Raw genomic sequence first — 10,666 nt, 5'->3', positions numbered from 1 at the left:
AATAGATGCCAGCTGAGGTACCAGAACTTCCAGAAGTAGGTAGCCTCATCCAATGGAGATGGTCGACAGAAAAAAACAGCTGCAGGAGAATGAAAGGCAGAGAAAAATTAATTTTGTTAACTCAGAGAAATGTGTCCCTGGACTGTTATTCTGCTCCAACAGCCCAAGTCAAAGTACATAATGAACACATCCTAGGAGGATCGCTGTTGAGTGTTGGACTAAGACTTCACAAAGGCAGAATTATGTGCATCAAGGATAACGCCATGAATGTCCTCTGAATTACTGTTTGAAGTGACCTTTATTCATCAACTTATCAAGTGACAAATGAGCTTGGCACCAAGGGCACTGACACTACTGTTCTCAGGGCTGCATTGCAAAGTTTGTCATTACATGGTTTATCATTAAAGACCTTTGCACTCCCCATTGTGCTGACACTATGCAAAGACATGGCAGATTATCTTTCCTACAAAATCTCCAGACTAATGGTGGGAAGAACGAGAAACACAGCAGGAAAGTGCAGAATAAATTTAATTTTAGTCTGCTATGGGCAAGTCATCAGCCTCTATTTTGCCTTGTTTGCATAAGAATGTGTTATCCTAATGAGAATGAAGTTTTAAAAATATTGGATTTATTGAGTGGGATGTTCATAGGTGGATTTTGACATCAGATTAATCAGGCAATAAAGAGTGTTCAAAAAAAGAATAGACATGCGAAAGTGACTTTTACTTATACTGGCAATTCTTGTAAGAGCTCTTGCAGTTTAAGAAAACTAACAATGACATAAAATTGTTATTTAAGACATATTGCAGCTTTCTATTGTGTTTCTAGCATCTTTGACACAAGAAAATAGCACACAAAACAAATCACAAGACTTGCAGATTAATCTAGAAGATCAGTCTTCTAGTTTGGAGAAGAAACTGGCATAAATATCTTTCATGCAATTTAGCCTACTTAAAACAAAATAACACTTTCTGTTTCTTTGAAACGCAGAGTAATAAATTTGTCAAAAATAGCACCAGGAGTCTTCTCACTTAGGATTTGCAAAAACCCCTTTTCCAAAGTTGTTTCTCAGGGTGTTTGCGGTTGTGGTCGTCAAGGCTGCAGCTGAAATGAGCTGTTTTCCAAGCCATTACTCCCGGCAAGGAAAATTGTCTTTTGCGGCCGGAAAGATAGAGCGGGAGAAAGGCTGGTTTTGCTACTGAGTAGCAAAACTGAGTAACGAGGGGAGTGGAAATGAGAAACCGGGCGAAGGGACCAAGCCCTGCAGCGGTAAATTCACTCGCTCCTCCCGTGAAGAATGGGAGCAGCAGGCAGCACAAGAGCTCGGGATTTGGTGCCGAAAGCTGGTTTAGCCTGATTTGCATTAAGTGGAGCGCACAGCTGTCCTGGGACAGCGTCCTGGAGAGGTAAACCAAGGAGGTGCTGCCACCAAACTCATTCACTCGGCTGTTCAAAATAATGTTCAGCAGAGCTCAGTGCTCCTGAGGAACCTTTTGGTTGTGTGGTGGGGAAGGGGGCTGCACCTGAGAATGTCTGTCTGCTCCAACCCTAGTTTTCCATTAAATACCTCAGGGATTGCCTTCAACATCCTTAAAAAGAGAAGTGCAGTGATTTGAGTGAGATGTAATCCAGATAGTATTTATACAAGAGAAGAAAACCAAAAACATGGACAGTCTGTTTCATTAGCACTTTTATGGAGAAATGTTAATAACAAACACTGGTTGTGATATTTTATTTTATTATTTTATTTCTTTTTTTTTTTTTTTTGGCTTTAGTGTGTTCCAAACACTCTGAAGTTATACAAGTTCCTTGTCAAAAGAACTGTCAAAGGAGGTCTCTTCTGCTTTTTCCATCTGTCACATGGGAAAGCATAGAAGCTGTGGAAAACTGCTGGTGGAAGAATGATTAACACCCTTCTCTCCTCAGAGATTTATTTTTTTTTAAGCAGTTACGTATGCATGCCCTAGGTACTTACAAGAGTGAAGGTGAGACCTTGGCCAACTATGAAAAATTGAGCCACTGCTCAAAAATGTTGTAAGAGTGAAGTATGTTTAGTTTATTCTGGGATAAACTGGGCTAGGCACTTCACCATCTGGAATAGAAGTATAATGCTCTATTGTGACTGTTACATAGTAATTAATTTAAGGAGTAGTTTGGTGGGTTTTTTTCCTCCTTCCCCGGAATAGCTGATGGTCTGGATAGAGACATTTACCTTCTTATAAATCATGCAATAGGCATTTTTTTAGTAGAATTTAATATTATCATATATGTGTTAATCCTTTTAATAATTAAGACTGTGTGCTTTGATCTCATATTGCTTAAAAAAAGAAAAAAGTCTGTCTCGTTATTCAGTATCCTATCAGACTCTCTATGTCTTCTAAATTATTGAATTCTAGACAATTATTGAAATTAGTCTTTAAGTGAGTCCTGAAGCCAAACATACTCAGAAGAATAATCAGTCAGTGTATTTCTAAGAGCACAGGTACAGATTTTAACATAAAAAGAGTGCCTTTATTCTCCTTAACACTTTCACTTTCTGATCTTTTCTTCACTCGTCACACTGTGCCAAGGATGAATTCAATTAGTTGATTCACAGTCTCAGGGCACCTAAGCTGATCCTGCAACTTCTGAGAAATGTAAGAAAAAGAAGCCTCCTTCTTCCCACTACTTTCAGAAGTAGTTGGTGGGGTACTTGCCACCAACAAGAAACTCCTCTGTCACGAGCCTGCTGAGGTCAGTGCCTGTGCTGCCTGAGTGCTAGGATACAAGAATTATCCTGATCTGGCAAGGATGTTATTACAGCATTTATGATCAAAATGGACCTTGTCTGTTATTTGTAACATAGCAACTAGGTAAGAGGAGAGGAAAAAAAAAATACAGCTGATTTATCTGCCAATAATTTATTTTTTTCCTGGATAAGGAAGAGCTGATTATGCAGCTACTCAGTCCTTGGGATTATTAAAAATAAAAAACCAAACAGACAAAAAAAAAACCACCCCAAAATAGTGATGCATGATAAATACCTGCTCTCAAGTGAGAAATTAAGTTGGGAGCTAGGTTTTAATCCAGCACAGGCTACTTCATCCACCTTATTTTCCCACAAAAAAAATTGTATAATCAGGATATGTTACATTAGTTAACTTTTCCGACTCCATATAAGAGTGAAAATTACCACACTCCAAAAGAATATGAAGAAATTACAATAAAAACAACCTCTTTGTCATTTGCTACCAAGAGGTTTCACTCTGCAGGTCCCAGATGTATCTTTCAGCCTTTGATACACAAGTCAATAAAGCCTTGAGAAGGCAAGACTCAGACACTGCCAGGGGATGTTGGAGTTACTTTCTGGTGTTTCCTATCTCCTAAAGAGGCCAGTACTGGCATAGAACTGTCATAAAATATCCCATCATTAGAATGTAGAAATGGCACATTCTGCTTGCTCACAGATACATAATTAACTGAAGCACAGATTGGCTGATGTTAGTCCTTACGCTCATGAATTTTTTCTGTTTTACTGCCAAGGCTTGTTCATAACAGGAATTCTATTAACTAAGCCAGAAAAGTGCTTGAGGAGAGACAGCAAATGCTACACAAATATCAGCAAAACTCATCTCTCATAAGAAGTACAAGCATGAATAGGTGAAATATGTCAAAATATTTTGTCGACAAATTAATTGTATTTTCCACAAGACGCAAAGGATGAATCAATGTACTTGGTGGACTTTATCTCTGATTGTGTTTAAAGAGAATACAATAGAATTTGGGTATCTGCTGCTGTTAACAGAGGTTTATGGGGAAAAATATGGACATGACTTGCTGATATTGCCTGAGAACTTTCACTGAGAAACTTTATCCATGGAATTACATTGTGTGGTGGAGCCAACACACATTATTGAATGGGATCAGCTCATCTCTGGTCATGGCAATATCACAGACCATTGTAGGTAACTGTTCAAAGAAGACTTTGTTGTTAGTCTCATTTTCATGCTTAAAACCAGTAAAACCAAATAATAATCTCCAACATACTATCAGTGGTGATTTATCTAGCTTTGTATTGCTAACAGAAGATAAAACATTTTAGACATGTAGTCACAAATAAATTGTGGTAAGGAATTAAAATGAGATGTTACAATTTACTTCTGCTATTATTGCTGTCCACACACGAACACTTTTCCTACTTTACCAAAGAGTAAATTTCACCAAAGCTGGAATTAACTTTCTTTTTGAGTGATTTGTGAACTCTGAACCATGATGAATAATCTAATTCAAGCATGTAATTAATAGTCTGTGCATCCAAGCCTACTCCTGTAAAACCACTTAATAGTTGCAATGTCTTGACCATCAGTTGTACTTCTAAGCTGTTTGAAGGATCTCTTCAAGTGTGCCAGTGTTCAGTAAAGCAGCAAAATCATAATGAAAAGTTTTGTGATCAGGTTGAAGAAAGTCTATTAGAAATACAAAAATAACATCACAGTGTTATTAGTCCATCACTTCATTACAGAAGATAGTATATATAAACTGTGAGAATCTAAAAAATAACCAAACACTTTTTGAATTCCATTTGTCATAGTGATGCATTTACACTGAACTAACTAAATTACTTATTCACAGGTACATAATTTTATACATTACCTTTTATGCTCCGAAATTCAACAGGAATTTATTTCAATGACTTCTTGACAGAAACTTCCCGCTTTGCATCCAAAACTAGATTTTGAAGCCATCTAAAATGTTGGTCTCTAATTTGAGGTACACAATATTTTGAACTTCCCAGTAGCTCCTCTTAAGAAAGGACAGAGAATGGAAGGAAGGAGGAAATATGAGAGAAAAGAAGCAACATTTTGTAGAAGCATATATTCATCCAAGGTCAGTCCGAAAAGTTGATATAAACCCCTTCACTTCCCCAAAAGGCAAATACATGTGACAAGCGAGAAAAAAGTGGAGTCTTCATCACTTAAAGGTTGATCATAGTGTTGATCCTTTCACTAACACTTCCCAGCCTCACCCTTTCCTAACAGGGCTTCATGGGACGCTGTTTACCTAGTTTGAAGCATTATGGCTGCTGGTTGATACACTCTGTAAAGACCACGTGAACATGAAAAACATGATTGCCTACCGCTGGAAAATTGCAGATTTGGATCTTCTCTGTATTCTCTGATCTTCTCTGTATTCATTTCCTCAGTCCTTGTTTTTGTCCACATTTTGCTCTGTATTTCAGAGGATTTTTGATAGTGTCTTTTTCATAAAACCACTGTTTTTTCTGCCTTCCTGACTCTTCAGCACTCAATCATGTAAGCTGAACATAGTACAAGTAAGTGTCATCTAGACATCCAATAGATGTGTTTATGCTGGCAATTTGAGCAGACTGAGCTGCAAATGCATATTCGCTTTCCAAGTTGTGTTTGTCTTTTTGGTTGTAGATTTGTCTTGTAACTACATTTCAAGTAATGCAGTGTCTGCTTGTGAGCACCAGTTGTGTGTGTATTTGCCATGTTTTCCCCTCTTGGTCGAAGGGAGCTACTTACGACTGCATACATGAAGCCATAAAAAAATCTCCTTCTGAAATATATTTGCAAGGTCCACCAGTAGTTTTCTGTTTATACTTGCAGTTTTCTCTTAGTAAAGACTAGGAAATCTGAGATGTTTCTACAGAAATCTGGTTTCACATGCAATCTGTAAACTTATTCATGTAGGAATCACGTATTAGGTGTAGACACATGGACAGGTAAGGTATGTGGTATCAGGTGCGGGCACATTAGGTAAGGATAAGTGGAGCATTTGATGACCATCAGCTAGCATCAAATCATTTGTTGGTAAGCACAACTTGGGTATGCAATTCTAGAGCCACAACAGACAGCATGAAATCAAGCTTCTATCACAGAATCACAGAGTCACCTACGTTGAAAAATATCAGTCCAGCCTGTGGCCAAACACTTCCACGTCAAACAGACCATAGAGCTCAGTGCCATGCCCACTCCTTCCTTAAGCACCTCCAGGAATGGTGACTCCACCACCTCCCTGGACAGCTCATTCCAATGGCCAATCGCCCCTTCTGTGAAGAAACTCTTCCTAATGTCCAACCTAAACTTTCCCTGGCACAGCTTAAGACTATGTCTTCTGGTCGTGTTGCTGGCTGCCTGTGAGAGGAGGCTGACTCCCATCCTGCCACAACCTCCTTTCAGGTAGGGGTTGAGAATGATAAGGTCTCCCTTCAGCGTCCTTTCAGCCAGACTAAACACCCCCAGCTCTCTCAGCTGCTTCTCACAGGACTTGTGCTCCACAACCTTCACCTGTTTGATTGCCTTTCTCTGGAGCTGCTCCAACACCTCAAATCCTTCCTTAATTGAGTGGCTCAGAAGTGAACACAGGATTTGAGATGCAGCCTCATCTGCATCAAGCACAGGAGGAAATCGCTTCCCTAGTCCTGTTTGCCACCACATTGATACACACCAGGATGACACTGGCCTTCCTGGCCACCTGGGCACACTCTGGCTCACACTCAGCTGGCTGTTGACCATTATTCCCAGGGCTTTTCCCTGTCCCCAGCCTGTAGGGCTGCATAGGATTGTTGTGACTGAAGTGTGACACCCTGCACCAGGCCTTGTTGCACCTCATGCCATTGATCTCAGCCTGTCTGGATGTCTCTGAGGGGCCTTCCTACCCTCCAGCAGGTCAATGTCCTAGACATGCTTTATGAAAAATCCTTTCCTTGGGATTTTTTCTCCTGAGAATCTGAGAGGCCTCAGGAACAAAATGTAAACAAAAATTATCTGCTGCTGTGGAATGCAATAGGTGGATCTGTGATTGGTGTCATGCGGTTGTTTCTAATTATTGGCCAATCACAGTCCAGCTGTTTCAGATTCTTGGTCAGACACATGTTTTTGTTATTTATTCCATTCCTTTCCTTTCCTTGCTAGCCTTCTGACTAAATCCTTTTTTCTGTTTTTTTAGTACAGTTTAAATATTATATATATATATATATATATATATATAAAATAAAATAATAAATCAAGCCTGCAGAAACATGGAATCAGATCCTCATCTCTTCCCTCTTCCTGGGACCCCTGGGAACACCACCACAGGTCAACACTGAATCATGACAATAGGTAAGGTGAGAGCCTTAATCCATTGAAGGCACTGTCTCACACAACATCCTCGTTGATAAATTAGAAATGTGCTTCATTGATGGACTACTGGGTGAGTAAGAAACTGGCTGGATGGCTGTATCCAAGGATTTGATTTTAATGCCTCAGTATCCAAAGGAGATCCCTAACAAGAGGTGTCCCTCAGGGATCTGTATTTGCAATGGTAAAATCACGTCTTTACTAACGACAGAAGCAGTGGATTGGATTGAGTGCATTCTCAGCAAGCTTGGAGATGACACTAAGGTGAGCTGTGCAGCTGATGTGCTGAAGAGACAGGATGCCGCTGAGAGGGACCTTGACAGGCTTGAGGACTGAGACCTCAATGTGAACCTCATGAAGTTCAGCAGTGGATTTGAGCAGTCACCAGCATCAGCAGAGGCTGTGAATTGAGAGCAGTCCTGCATGACTTGGGCACACTGGTAGATGCAAAGTTACTTATGAATCTGCTGCATGCCCTTTCAGCCCTGACAGTCATTTGCATGCTGGGCTGAACAAAAAGCAGTGTGGGCAGCAGGGTGAGGGAGAGGACTGTCCCTTTGCTCTGCTCTTGTGCAACTCTGCCTGCAGTACTGCACCAGCTCTTGGGTTCCTAGCGCAGAAAAGACAAGGACATGTTAAAGGAAGGTGATGAAGATGATGAGTGGCCTGAAGCATCCCTCCTGTGAAGACAGAGTTGAGATTGTTTAGTCTGGAGAAGAAAATACTCCAGTAGAGAATTTATTATGGTTTTTCAACATATATTTTTCTTATATTGATCTTATATAATTATTTCTTATAAGAAACACTTTTGCCTGAGCCTTTAATGATAGCACAAGGGGAAGCAATTTAAAACTGAAAGACTGTCAGTTGAGATTGGCCATAAGAAATAAATTTTGTACTATAATGGTAGTGAGACACTGGAACAGATTTTTAGAGAAGCTCTGGATGCTCCATCTCTGGAGGTGTTCAAGACCAGGCTGGATGGGGTTTTAAATAACCTGGACTAGTAGAAAGTGTCCTTGCCTGTGGTAGAGGGTTTGGTCTAGAAGGGTTTAAATGTCAAGAAACCCTAAACCATTTTGTGATTCTAAGTATCTTTCTTCATCTGAAGATATCTTCTTTTTTTTCCCAAAGGTAATAACAGTGTTCACAATTTTATGGAATGCTCTTCTTGAACCTCAAGTTGACATGAGGAACACATACTGAGTCACATACCCATACTCTTGTTGACACCTCCTGAAGAGAATCCTGACAGAATTCACAAAATAATCACAGAGCTACTGCAAAAAGCAATGCTGAGGTGAAATTGTTCTGCTGGAAATGCATCTGCAAAATTTCTGGACAAACTTTACTGACTGGAGCATTATGAACATATAGATAGACAACATACCACAGAGCAGAACACCACGACACAAAGAAATGTTGCAGAGGTCATGATTGAATGAATTAAGAAGCATTGGATCACTTGTCCTTTTTAGCCAAGGGTTGTCCAAGAACATTGTTTCATCATGCTTGGCGTTCTTTACTTCCTCACCTCGATTTATTGACCAGATTGTAACTAACAGCACTTTTTCAGTTCTGTTTTTACGTGACTCCTCTTTATGCTGTAGTCTTTCTCCTGCATATCACACAGAGAATCTTTTAGGCTGGAAAATGCCTCTAAGATCATTGAGTCCAACCTTTGACTGCTCACCACTAGACCACAGCACTGAATACCACATCCAGTTGTTACTTGAACACCTCTGGGGATGATGTCTCTACCATCTCCCTGGGCAGTCTGTTCCAATGTTTAGCAACCATTTCCATGAAGAAATTCTTCCTAATGTTAAACCTGAACCTCCCATGGTGCAGCCTGAGGCTCTGTCCTCTTGTCCTGTTGCTGGGATAGCCTGGGAGAAGAACCAGCCTCCTTCCAGGCCATTGTAGGTGGTGATAAGGTCTTCCCTGATCCTCTCTAGACTGCACACCCCCAGCTCCCTTAGCCACGCCTCATCAAACCTGTGCTCCAGACCCTTTCCTAGCTCCATTGCCTGTTGGAATAAAATACCAATATAACTGGATGGGACGTGCCTGGGTTGTCCAGCCCTTGCTGCCTGACCAAAGGCGGCAGCTGTGGTGGTTTCACCTCACAGACACCTTTGGCTGGCTGTATGCTGCAGCTGGGCACTTGGGACAACTCCAGGTTTTCAGGAGCTCAGGTTTACCTCTGGTGGAGAAGCTTCAAGGTGAGGTGAAGGTAAAGGAGTTGGGTTCTGCTGGAGGTGTTATAAATGATCAATCGTGAGCCAAATTATCAAAAATTTCAAAAATATTTATTTATCTTTCTGCATGACCAAATTTCGGTTTGCGAAACCACCACAGCCGAAGAGACAGCATCGAGTCTGGTGTCGATGCCCTCTCTCATTCATGAACGCCACTTCTTGCAGCGAGGTTTTATAGAGTTTATTGTGCCCCAGGCAAAGGTGTCCAAATTTCTTTTGTAACCCTTCACATTCATTGTTGTTCTTTTCAATGTGCAGAGCTGGACAAAGATTGGCTCCAGGTGTGCAGTCAGTGTTGGTGGGCTCCGGGGCAGCCATGTATTCACATGTATAATTCTGGCATCGCTGACTATCTTGATAGATGCAATCAGCAGGTTCCCAACAACTCGAAATACCGGTGATCATCGCCCTGGAAGCATCCATTCTTACACTAAAGCATCAATTGTTATCTTATCTGTGTCCAGGAATCTGCTGGAACCTGAATAGACATCTGCTCTTGGGCCAGGGGTGGTCAGAGACATCTGTTTGGATTTTTACAGTCTTTTATAACATACATTCTTTAATAGCATGAATTATCCCTACCATATATTACAATCCCTACCCTATAATATCACCAATTTAATTCATGCTCCCTTTATAACCCAAATTGCTGAAATCTATTTGTTTCTACTTCTACCCTCCGCCTTTAAGGGTCTTTCACAAAGAGAACAAAACTTTATAAAATCATCCTATTGTCTCCTTGTGGAATCCCCTGATAGTCAGTATTGTTTACACTCATTTTGACTTGTTTCTCAAACTTCACCAATAGTTCGGCAGCATTGCTCGCATACTTCCTCTCTCCCAGGCTCATGATTTTAGATGTGTTGCCTCTGGAAGCCAATTCCGGGTCCACAGGCACTATTGCTATCTGCATCCCCTGTACCATGGAATGAATCAGTCTAATAAAACGAGGGATTAAACATGGAAGGAATAGGATTCCGGCTACTGAACACAGCGCAAAGAATATTATTTTGTTCCACTGGGCCCCATTAAGCAATCTGTTCCACCATGATGATTTCAAAATCGAATTCCATTTTTGAGCTGGGACATGGACCACTTTCTTCATCTCAGCTGCCCAACCTCTTATGGTCTCCCCATAATCATCAATTTCAATGCAACCTTCTGATTCATTGAACAACCCTTCTTGAGCCAGCCAAATAGTATTAGCTATTCGATTTTGGTACACACATGCCTCTACCTGGGTGTGCTGCTGACTAAGTAAATCCAGGGCTTCTGAGGGGC

This window comes from Melospiza georgiana, chromosome Z (assembly GCF_028018845.1).
Source record: "Melospiza georgiana isolate bMelGeo1 chromosome Z, bMelGeo1.pri, whole genome shotgun sequence".
NCBI classification, from domain to species: Eukaryota; Metazoa; Chordata; class Aves; order Passeriformes; family Passerellidae; genus Melospiza; species Melospiza georgiana.
This window is presented reverse-complemented; position numbering follows the sequence as displayed.